Below are 12516 nucleotides of genomic sequence, written 5' to 3' on the forward strand. Positions count from 1 at the left end.
GGGAGGAAACTAGAGAACCACGAGAAAGTCCACACACACGATATTTCTTGTGCCACAAAGCCCACTGACACCAGCTGTGATCGAATCAGAGTCTTCACACACCAAGACTGAAAGCTGTGCCACTGAGTCACAGCGGCCCCGGGGATAGGTCGAGTCCACTTTACGTTCAAAGTTTCTTAGTACATAAATGTTACGATTATTAAATAGATTTTCCTTAATGAGCTGCATAAAAACAAAATCCTTTGAAATGCATTAAACAATTAGCACGGTTTGATTGTGAACTTAATAGTTTCTGTAAATTTAAAACTGATTACAAAATGAACCCGTAATTTTATTAGGTGAATATAAAATATACTAACAGCACCAAACAAAACTATTTGGAATTGTCATGAAAAGAAAGAAAGAAAAAACAAATAGCGTTGCAAAAAGATTAGTAAGTAAGTGAAATACATTTCGGACGTGAATTTCAGAAAATAAACATTACTAAACCAATCCTTCCTTCAGCAGTGCACAGAATCGATGTCTAGTGAATGAACACCTCCATCATAACAGAGAGAAATCGGTGTTAAGTCAATAAGAAAAGAAAGCTAAATAAATTCATTCTAAAAGTTATATCAATGTGTAAATACGTACACGCACCAAAGCTCGAAAACTTAATACAGTCTTACTCCTATATAGTCATCATGTATCAAGCAATCGTTTAGATTTCATTTGAGAGGATGGAAATCCCAGACTCCTGAACAACTATGTTACTAGAGCAAAGTGAGGAGTGTATTTCTCTTACAGTGAACTGCTTTGATGTCAAGTGGCCTAACTCCAAAATTGAAATTTTCCAGGAGTGAAAGTTGAAATTCAATATCTCATGAATGATCGTAGTTTATTGTTTTGTAATTTAGTGTTTACAAAAATCCTTTTAAAAAATACCTATCTATAGAAGTGAAAGGTACCTATCTGTACTAGTTCTTGCCATCCGAGCAGTCCATTTATTGTAATAAACTATGTAAAATAGTCTCGTATCATAATATGTGATGTACAACAAATGTTACATTATATATTATCCGTAACACGTGATGTGCTGCGACATATTAACGCCTCAAAATAGTTGGGGAAGCGAATAATCCAGAAGTTATGTAGACCTATTGCGTTCATGGAACGAAAACACAATAATTATAACTATGCTAAATTACTATAGACTGCTAATTGCTCATTCAGAGAATTTATGAAGTTCACTTTATCGCAATAGTTTTATACAAAGTAGATAATCCATTATTATTATTATTATTATTATTATTATTATTATTATTATTATTATTATTATTATTATTATTATTATTATTATTATTATTATTATTATTATTATAATATTTGAAGAACAATCAAATATAACGACATTAATTATTAATTTTAATTAACTGAATTGAGCTGAAAATTAAATCTTGATCTCGAAAGATTAACTATTGAGTTTATACGTTTTGTACCCAGGGCCGTCGCGTGGGTTGTAAGCGCCCGGGGCAAGAATATCAAGTCGCCCCCCTCCCCAGTGTGTAATGAGAAACAACCAGAATTTATTCTGTACTCCTAGATTTAAATATGGAATGTAAGATCATAATGTAAGGTAAAAGAAGTTAGTATTATGTCAATGTTTTAAAGTGAATGGCTTTTGTATTTAAACCATAAAAGTTAATGAAAACAGGTTTTGAATTATTGAAATCGAGTGTTATTCTTGCTTATTTTAAACTTAATACACATCAACATAGTAATAGCTTAGAATATAGAAATAACAGTGCAAATAGTAAAGCCCAATGTGTAAGTGATAACAAAAAATTTTTATTTTCTGACTTTTGCTTAAAAAAACAATAAAATAAACTTCTTTCCTTGCGATTAACATAAATTTTTCAATAAATTTGTCATAGCGTTAGAATACTAAAGTAACTTTTTCATGTGACATTTGTAATTATTTGTGAATATTTGCTTCAATTCAAGTCTACAATTATAATTTATGTCTAGAATCAAAATGTACGATTTGTTAATGTTTGTTCTGGAAGACAAAGTTAACTACGTTGTTTCAAAACATGTAGTGTAAAGATCATAAGAATTATAATAGTTCTTAATGGTAACAAAAATATTATTAATGATAACATAAAAGTGCTAATAAATTAAAATAGAAGTGAGCAAAATTAACTGCATAATGGCATACTCTATTCAAACACTAAATGGTATTCTCCTGTTTTTTACTGTGAGCAAATATGGACAATATCTCCTTGAAATGTAACTTTCTGGCTTCATCATTTTCAATAACTACTATGGTCAATAAATTGTCTTTCCTGGGCTATTGTTGAGCGTAAATACGTATTTATCAGCTTTAACTTACTAAATTGTCAATGGGACACGCATTCTTACATAAATATAAAAAATATAAAATATTTTTTTTAAGTAGATGTTTGTTGGACACGAAAACGATTTGAGTTGTTGACATTGTAATAGTTGGCAGGGACGAAGCCAGGATTTCAATTCGGGGACACCGGAAAAGGGTGTCTGGGAATACCTCACCCCACCCCCGAGTACGCGAGGTGCGGCAGTACCTTTCGAAACATTTTGTAAAACTTAAGCCTTAAAATTGCATTGTAATACCTTTTTTAAAAACTGTTTTCAGTTTAAATCAATATTATAGGATAGCCTAAGTTTGAATTTTATTAAGATTTTTTTTTCATTTTAGTAGGGGGACCCTTGAGCCCCCTCCATGGCTACATCCCTGATAATTAATAAACATAGTTGTTGTATGAGGTTAATACAGAATTGAAGGACCGAAAAGATATTTATTCTGTTAATGATTGGAAGGTACGTGCAAAGTTGTATTTGTGATGCTAACTGGTTATTATCAAGTGGTGTCAAACTAAGCAGATAATTGTAGTATTGCAGTTATTGTAGTCTGCCGTAATTGTATATTGCAGTTATTGTGGTATTACTTGAGCATTTCTTGATCGGAGTAGGAATAAAGAAATGTTATTTAATTCTACTGAAGTTTATTCAGTTTGTACCAAACTGTCATAATAAGATGTACCGGTAAGTAATAGCAGATCTCGATCAGTTTTCCACGATAAAATATCTTCTCACAGAGGATTGGAGAGAGTTCCCATTGAATAATCTTAAATGATGTTTTACATTAGCGGTAATTTTACTTAGCCTTGGCCTGATTATTAAAATATCTGAATTAACATGATTTTAAAAAAATCATTTACCAACATAATCTGAATTGCTTGAATTTTGTGGATTTGTCGTCTGGGCGGCTCCTGGTCATGGCGCCCGGGACGATTATCCAGGTCGCCCCACCCACGCGACGGCCCTGTATGTACCTTTCTAAAGCAGTAAATGCTGGAATTGGTTTTCAGGCTGTTTCTGAGTGAATACTTTCTTCAAAATAATATTAAAACTATAGAAACATTTTCGAGACATTCGAAAAGAGTCGAGATTTTTACGAGCAGTCTCGACTCGACTCGAATTTTACAGTGTGTCTCGACTCGTACGCATCCCTAATACTGGCCTAAATTACTTTTCGACATAAATTATTTAATTATATACACGTCTTCATTTCATATACTCTTTGAAGTTCACAATAATCAGCCTTTTGAAAAAAAAGTTTCGTATTGTTCAGTGTTCGAAGTGGAAAAAAAAAGCACAGCTGGTATGTTTTATTACAATTTTGACTCGACATGCCAGCTAACTAAATACTGAAACACAGTGAGGGTATGTTGCCTAAAATATTGCATTTATATATATATAATGACTCAAAAACATAGTGGAGCTCCTCCGTAGTTACGGGAAAAAGGAACATGGAGAGTCTTTGCTCTCTGCCTCCAGCTTCCTGGGGAAAAATCCCCTTATGCTATACTATAGAGAATTATACACGAAAATGTTCAAAAACCGAGTTTTATATGAATATTTTTTTAAACAGTTACTCGCGGGACAACTCCTGAACCCCCACTCAACTCAAACCCCCGGAAGGAAATTTGGCCTCCCATTGTGCTCTAGTAAGATAGTCAGGAAATGCAGCGAAATTCATGTTATGAGGATTAATTTCTTGATAAATGAATTTATTGGGGAAGCATGTAAGAGAGTTGCTTTTTAATTTTTACTAGAACTCCATGTTGAAAATATTTAACTTCCATTAAGTAACAATATTTAATGTCTATCTAGAAGAGATAGTGAAAAAGAGTTTACATGATGATGATGGTATTTCGGTAGGAGGTACAATGATTAGATGCATAAGATTTGCAGATGATATGGCGCTTGTTGCAGAATCTGAAAAGAAAATCAATAAAATGTTAGAAAAAAATGAGAAAGGGCTTTGAAGAATATGAGATGAAAATAAATGTTAGAAAGACAAAAGCCATGGTGATTAGAACGAAGGAGTCTGTGCCAAATATAAAAGTAGGAGGGGAGAAAATAGAACAAGTGAATAGTTTTCGATATCTGGGTAGTATTCTTAGTAATAACATGAAGTGCGAACGTGAAATAAAAGCAAGGATATGAATGGCGAAAGAAGTCTTAAGGAGGAAGAAAAGTCTGTTTTGTGGGACCTTGAAGAAAGAGTTGAGAAAAAGACTCATAAAATGCTTCGTGTGGAGTGTTGTACTGTATGAGGCGGAAATGTGGACACGTAAAGGTGATGAAAATCGACTGGAAGCCTTCGAAATGTGGGTGTGGAGAAGAATGGAAAGAATTAGTTGGGTCGAGCGCAAAACGAATGAGAGAGTGTTAGAAATGGTGGGTGAGTAAAGAACACTATTAGATATTATTAGGAAGAGGAAGAGAAACTGGTTGGGACATTGCCTAAGAAGAGATTGTATCATGAGGGACGTCCTAGAGGGTATGGTGTTGGGTAAGAGAGGGAGGGGGCGAAGGAGACTACAATTAATGGATGATATAAAAACAGAAAGATCATATGCGAAGACGAATAAGTTAGCGGAGGACCGTGGAGCATGGAAGCTTCTCAGCTGCGGCAAGTGACCTGCCAATAAAGGCAGAATACCTATGATGATGATGAAGTAACAATATCAGATTGAATTATCTAAAAGCAATCGGCGCACCCAATCACCGCATACGTATTCACAGTGTTATCCAATAATACTTTTTAATGAAAGTAACAGATTTTTTGATTGCATGACTTATATTTTTCCCTCGTAAATATCGGACTCAATTATGTATTTCTTTATCATTGTAGGCACAAAAGAAGTCATGACGAACTCATAACAATACTTTCCGATTTCAGTATAAACGTGTTGCCTCAATACGCTAGTTTTTGCTTGGATTGAACCCATGATTCATTCCTTTTAGTCATGGGACCCTTATCTGCAACCAACACAACCAGCACGAGTTCTTGCGTAGGAGCAAGAGGTGAATTTCTTTGTAGACGTCTCATTTTAGAAACAAAGGGTAGGAAAAAAAATGTCTGTGTTGACAACATAGAAATTATTTGTAAATTAGAAAATAAATCTTTAGCGTGCAAAGCTATTCGTCCATTACTGTGCATAAAAATAAATTTATTAAAGGTATATTAGCGTCCACTTTCCAGTGACGGTATGTCTTGATTACCAGAAAACCAGAGATGGTATGTGTTCATCACTAAAAAACCAGAGGCGATATGGCATACCACCGCATACCGTCCCACTGGTTTTGTTCGTTTTTCCTTAAGTACGTGTGTCGCCTTCAAATATGGGGCCCTTTCCGCACCAGCCTTCGCAAAAATCGCAGTGAACGACACACATAACTTGTAAAGATAAAATATATATAATTGCTATGAATATTATCGCAAACTAAAACGCAGTTCATTTTCTTGTCATTATTTTCGACAATTACTTACATTAAAATTTAATCTCCCGAGACAGATGCCAAAATTCCTCCCTTAACTTTATGAAAGAGACGATATGATACCTGGTATCATTGAAAGGGGGATGAGAGTGATGACAAAAGAACAGAGAAAAGCAAGGTGCAATGGCACTGAAAAAAATAGTGAACAGCTGAGACGGCTTAAATTTTGTTTTGAAGGATTTATAAAACTTTAAGAAATACTCGAAAGTTTTTCTTTTGGTAAGATTTAAATTAATATTCAATGATGTACATTATAGGCCATTTTAAATAAGATGAAATGTGTACAAATGACTATTGTATTAAAATGTTTATTGTGTTAACAGAATATTCTCAGTTGGAATGCCATCTGATTAGTAGTTGGTCGTAAGTAGTGCGAGGAAATTAACTACAACACATTAATTTAGGTGAATATCATCCATTTAAAAGAGATGATGGATGGGATTTAGTATCTTCCTCAACTCGTTTCATGGCTCCAAAACCGAGTACCTTGTTTTTGTCAAAATTGTGATAAAGAAGAGAAAAAGGGGGGCTGCCTTCTAATCCCCGGTAATAGTATACATGAAAACCCCCTGATCTGCGTTTCTTCTGTGTTCTATTACCACTTCTACATGAAATACCATAAATTTTCTACGTAGTGCAATAGTAAGAAGTATCCATGTGCACAAGACATGCGATATGCGTTAAATCCCCCCGCACACACACATAGTCATAGATAAAGTACAAGGGCACTACACATGCAGATATAAAGTACAGGTACGTTCTTTTATATTTTCGTATGTCTATAAGTAAATAAAAGTCGCTTTGTTACCCCCTTTGTAAGTTCGTACATACTCAATGAATAATCCCTAAAAGTATGAGCGTCCTGCTCCTTCGGGAACTGATGCAGCTTTATGTATACTATATCCTAATCCCCTTCGCTCGCTCAGTTAATTTTGTTAAGTAAGTAACTGGAGACCTTATATGTGCAAGATTTCGTTGACGCAAACCATTATGAAATGTGATCGCTTTTGTAGCTCAATGTGACATCTACTTATACCAAGTAAAAATGCCTATGTTTAGTTGAAGGAACCAGCTTTTCAAAAAAGTTACAATTTCGCTTATTTTTGTTAATATTAGGTTATGGCTAACTACGTGCATTATTGTATTTATATTTCATTATCTGCGTTTCGAGTAAGTATATGTAGTCTATGCAACATTTCTCATTTCTACTTGCACTTCTATTCCATTCTTAAATGAGGCATGATTCAGTTACGTTTCGCTTACTTAAGCTCATTTCTCCTGTAAATCTTCTATATCTTACGTACTTCTAGTCCACTTCATCGAAACATACGGTAGCACGCGAAAAGTTTATCCACATTGTTAGAAGAAACTTCAGCTGTTGTGTACACATTGTTAGAAGAAATTTCAGCACAATTATGTATGTAATCGAACACAAGAATCTGTTTACATTAGCTAATACGATTCACTCATACAATACTAGGCAGAATTGTAATATGTGTATCATCCAGCAGAACTATGCAAATTTTAGCAAAACTGTATATATGAATTGTATAGAAGTGTATAACAAATTATCAACAAAGTATAAGGACATTAACGAAAAAAGGATATTCAGAAATGCTCTGTTAGAATTATTGTTAGAAAAAAGCTTTTACTTTGTGGAAACCTATCTTACTGATAACATATAGAGAATGTAAACCATATCTGACTACTGTAATGCTTAATTGGGGATTGTCCTCATATTGTAAGCTATGAACAGGCAAAAAAAAATATGAATATAAGTATGTGTTACAGAAGGGGGCTAGAATCAATGCTGGTAGGTTTTCTCAAGAAAATTTCCCTCGACTTAGGCAAAATTTTCCCTAGTTTGTTGAGAATCCAATTTCTATGACCTAAGATTTGTGATAAGATTAATTTAGCTATATTGAAGGAAGTGGCAACCACATTTGTTTCATTTACTTGCTTTTTGCTTTCATTTTTCCTTCATTCTTTTTAAACAATATATATATATATATATACCCAGGGCTGTACTGCAACCCAAGGACCCACCGGAAGGTACTTTCTAGGACCCATGCACATGTATGTATTGCCTCTTCTCCAACATGTGCGTACTGCGTACTGGCAGTACGCACAACTCAAAGAAAATTTATATCGCACATGCTAAGACCACGGCCCCACAAAGGACTTATTTTGCACTGAACCTCACACTCCTTAGGAAAACCCATACGTAGGTAGATCATTTTAAATTAAGGTATAAATGAATAAATTTTATTCATTTCCTTTAAGCATTTTTGTCGGAACGGAAAGAAAACTGACTTAAATTTGGCATTGCACAAGGCCCCTTATGATGCCCTTAACACGTTTTAAAATACATAATTTAAAAAGCTACTTACCTATAGTGATTGTTTCTGTGATTTTCCTCTGAAAACGTTTTCACCATAAAAGTTTAAAAAGCATGACATGAGTCCCTTCTATATGTCATGGGCCCTTTTAGACATGTTGAGAGAGGACGCTTCAAAAAGTTTTTGATGGACCTCCAATAGTCTAAATATGACCCTGTTTATTTTCTACAACGGTGCTGTAAAATGTAAATTATTATTTAGTTTCAAGTTTATGGCAACATTTGAGATTTCAGTTTAGCTGAATACTTCAATATTAGCAAAATTATAAAGCAGAGTGGGAAATCAGGAACCTTTCAAGGGTTGAGTTACGAAAAGTGCGAAAGACTATTTTAGCAACATTATGGGCTTGAAATGCTGGTCTAGGATTAGCTGACTGTATTACCGGTACTCGAGGTGTCATCGTCCTCCGTTTCGTTACTCGTATGCGAGGACCGCGTGACGTGTGCCTTTTTGTACATATAGGTCTACTGCTCTTACGATACAAGGCGGAGGGCTCACTAAAAAATTCACCATCCAGGGTCCACCGGGAAATTTCCCGCCTGGCCAGTACGGCCCTGGATACACCCAACCAACAATTGGTGCAATCAGGAGCGGACTGGAATGAAAATTTCACTGTGGAACAATTCCATTAATCGGCTCCTTTAAAAATAAAAAAAGTAGCCCCTACTTTTTTGTTGTCCAATATTTTTTTATATAATTTTATATTTTTAAATTGGTCCTTTATAAATTAGGGAATATACGCTCTTGTAAATAAAACTATATTCAATTCGAGATAGGTCTAATTTGTGCTTGGTATTCTCAGTGTTCCTTTAGCACACAATCGTCACAATAGTATAGGTATTCTACTATTTTAAGAGAAAGATTTTTTGTGTATTTAGCTTTTTATTTTAACTTCATATAAAACAAAATTTTTGGAAGTTGGCTGCCTGTTATATATTCGTCACACACAAATTCACTCCCAGTATTCTGAATGATGAAAAATAAATAAACGTTGTGACTTTACCGGACGATGTCTTTTTTATTTTGGAATTATACAAGAAAATACCTATGTTGTTTCTCGTAATTGCAATCTTCACAATGTTAATCCAAAATCCACGCTGAACATTTCGGTAACGCTTGCAAAAGTAACTTGTGGTGGGGGAATGCGGAAAAGTTACTTCGAGTGATGCCCAAAGCACATTTCACACACAAGAAAACACCCACACGTGATCCATATTAAATGTCCGTCCATTTTCACTCCTATTTGACGTCTTAAACATCAACTAACTAGTAATTTCCGCACTTGTACACAATTTTACAAGAAATACTTTATATATACAGAGTCGCTCTTCTCCAAAACTCCATGTTCTAAGCGTTACATTGTTGTTTCCATCCCACGTTTACGTTCTTTCCACTGACTCGAGATAAAATATCGGTATAGACACGTGATTCTTTTTTTTCTTTCTTTCTTTCTTTTTACATTACAGCCTTTGCCTGAGCGGTATGCAAAATAAAGAACATTGTTGTATTTCGAAAGTGGAGGCTTATTACCTCAGGAAAGGAATAAATTATTGAATTGGAAATTAAGATATTAATTATTTTGAATGTTCAATAGGTCTACATTTTAAAAATAGTTTACAGATATATCCTACATCTTTTGATTTGGTCATAGTATACAGTATGAAAGTCTGTGAGATTTACCGACCCCATGAAATTGTAATGGACCGGCCTCCATGGAAAGCTCCACAACTCCACTATGGCCAGTTCGCCTCTGGGTGCAATTATGATACTTTGAACAGACACATCTACACACACACTTACACGAAATATACACAAACTATTGCTATTGTTTTGCTTCATTTCTGAAGAACAAAGAAATATTTAAGCATTTATATTGATCAATCTGTTAGCGCCAGAATTTTCCTGGATTTTTCAAGTTTTATCGAAATGTTCCCTCTTGCCCTTTTTGCTAAATTTTCCTCAAGCTACGAACACTGGCTAGAATACATTTGTTTTATCTGGGCATACTTCGCGCCAGTGCACTTGGTGGCTTTTAACCGCTTAACTTATATTGTTTTTCGCAAAAGTCGTTTCAAATTTTATATTTTTTCTTATTGGTTATTTTTGTTGTACGTTGAAGGTAGAGGTACGTGGAAGCAAACATTACTTAAACTGTCCAAAATTTAGGCCCAAATTAGGCACTTGAAAATCACCGATTTTAAAACCACGAGTATATTCGTTCGTAATAAAAGCAGATGTATCTTATTGTTAGTCTTACTTTTTTGAACACTTTTTGTGCACATGAAGCTATAACAAATCTTTTAAAATGTTCTATTCAGTTCGTTCAATTTATTTGAACTTCAAGCTGATCAAAATTGAGATTGGGGCCACGGTGGCTCAGTGGTAGAGCGTTCACCTCTGATGCTTGGGGTCGCGGGTTCGATCCCAGCCCCCGCCAAGTAAACTTTGTGGTGGACAAACACCGTGTGCGTTGGTTTTCTCGGGGTTCTCCCGTTTCCTCCCACTTTCTTCATTCCACCATTTCATACATCACTCATCATCACCGTCTCCTTTAGCCTAACCGGCATAAGCGTGGGACGTAAAACTCAAAGATTTCATTTCATTTTTCAAAATTGAGATTTAAATTTTCCCGCAAGAAATATTACAATCCCGAATATGTACGTTCCACAATAAACATTACCAAATTGCACTAACATATTGAGCAAAAGGAAAAGAAATATATATTCTAATGCGTTTTTATTTATTTAAAATATTTTTGAATAGAATGTCGTAGGCTGATAAAAAAAATTGTAGACATTAGAAAATCTCTATACATTTGAGTTAGTTCGATCGTTAATGTATGGAAGGCCTTGAAACAGGGTAAAGCTCAAATACTATGTCAGATATCTACCTTCCGATGTGTTACAAAATTTCTGAAAATCTACGTCAATTATAAAATCTTGTCTTCCAAAATACTAAAAGTATTTATCAACATAATGCAGTAGTCTAACTATAGAATGAAAAATTCAACTAAATTCTCCACACACATTTACAAAAAGGTACTCTTTATGACGTTTAAATGTTGGTTGTTGGGTGGAAGGCTTTGAAACAGGATAAAATACAAAACCTATGTAATGTAAACAAAATGGCAGTCCGATTATATAGTGGCAAAATCTATATAAATTCTCCATGAATTTCGTAAGAGTACAAACTTTGTGACGTTCAAATGTTGGTTGTTGTATGGAAGGTCTTGAAACAGGGAACGACACAATCCCACGTCACGGTCCCCGCACTAATATCTGGATTCTCTCCTTATCTTCTTCCCCTTCGCATCGCACACACGGCTACACATGCCACACACTCTTGTAGGATATTCTTTCTTCTTAGTTCGCGGAACAAGTGCTGGGAAATGCCGGCCTGTGAGTCTATTTGGATTTGCTACTCTAGATGGACGACCTACACATTTCGATCCATATTCTTTGCCGTATGTTGTCATCATCTTCTCTATTGCTGAAAGACGCAAATCCAGAGCATTCTTCGTTCCACTTTGTTTCTTGTACATTACGAATGCGTTCCAAAAGCAGATGTCCAGAAGATGGAAAATCAGCTTCTTATAATATTTTTTCCCTCTCTTTCTCGCTACTGGATTGTCAGCCATCTGCTGATCTACTTTGTCTACACCTCCGATAGTATCGTTGTAGGAGACTACAGCAGCTGGTTTCAGTTTCTCTTTGTCTTTCTGTTGCACTGTCTGCATTTCAGCATTATGTGTGGTACTAAAAATACACACCTGTCTTTTGTCCTTCCATCTAAGGACACATACGACGTATCCACAGTAATTGTGCCTCTTTGCGAGGCAACCATTTCTCCCTGCTTGAGATTTGTATTACGAAATGTAGGTGGCATGTCCTTTCGTGATGGTCGAACAGTTACGTATATATCAGTTTTGTTAGCAATAAGATGATCAGCCAGTGCTGGACAAGTATAGTAGTTATCAACTGTAAAACAGTAACCCTTCGTCAAAAGGTGTTTCATGAGCGTCATCACAATTTGAATTGACTGCGGGAACAATTAATATTCTTCGTCAAAATTGGTTCCTTTTCCTGTGTATATTATAAATGACCAGACGTATCCACTTTTAGACTCACAAAGCATAAATGTTTTTATCCCAAAACGTGCCCTTTTCAGTGGCATATATTGTACCCACCACAGTCTTCCCTTGTACAACATTAGACTCTCATCAATTGTAATATCTTGTTCCAAAATACAA

The 12516-nt window shown here is 35.0% G+C and overlaps 1 protein-coding gene across 2 annotated transcripts in view; it reads left to right on the forward strand.

Moving 5' to 3' along the window:
* The first annotated feature begins 5933 nt into the window (after positions 1-5933).
* Positions 5934-12516, forward strand: part of LOC145677867 (coiled-coil domain-containing protein 124) — a 29091-nt gene continuing 22508 nt past the window's right edge. Inside the window, exon 1 of one of the 2 annotated variants that reach the window (XM_081748164.1) lies at positions 5934-6087. The gene's annotated coding sequence lies outside the window, so the exon portion shown is untranslated. The remainder of the gene's footprint in view (positions 6088-12516) is intronic. The other variant, XM_081748165.1, reaches the window with a different exon arrangement.

The sequence above is a fragment of the Thermobia domestica genome, chromosome 2 (assembly GCF_964235325.1).
Source record: "Thermobia domestica chromosome 2, izTheDome1.hap1.1, whole genome shotgun sequence".
NCBI classification, from domain to species: Eukaryota; Metazoa; Arthropoda; class Insecta; order Zygentoma; family Lepismatidae; genus Thermobia; species Thermobia domestica.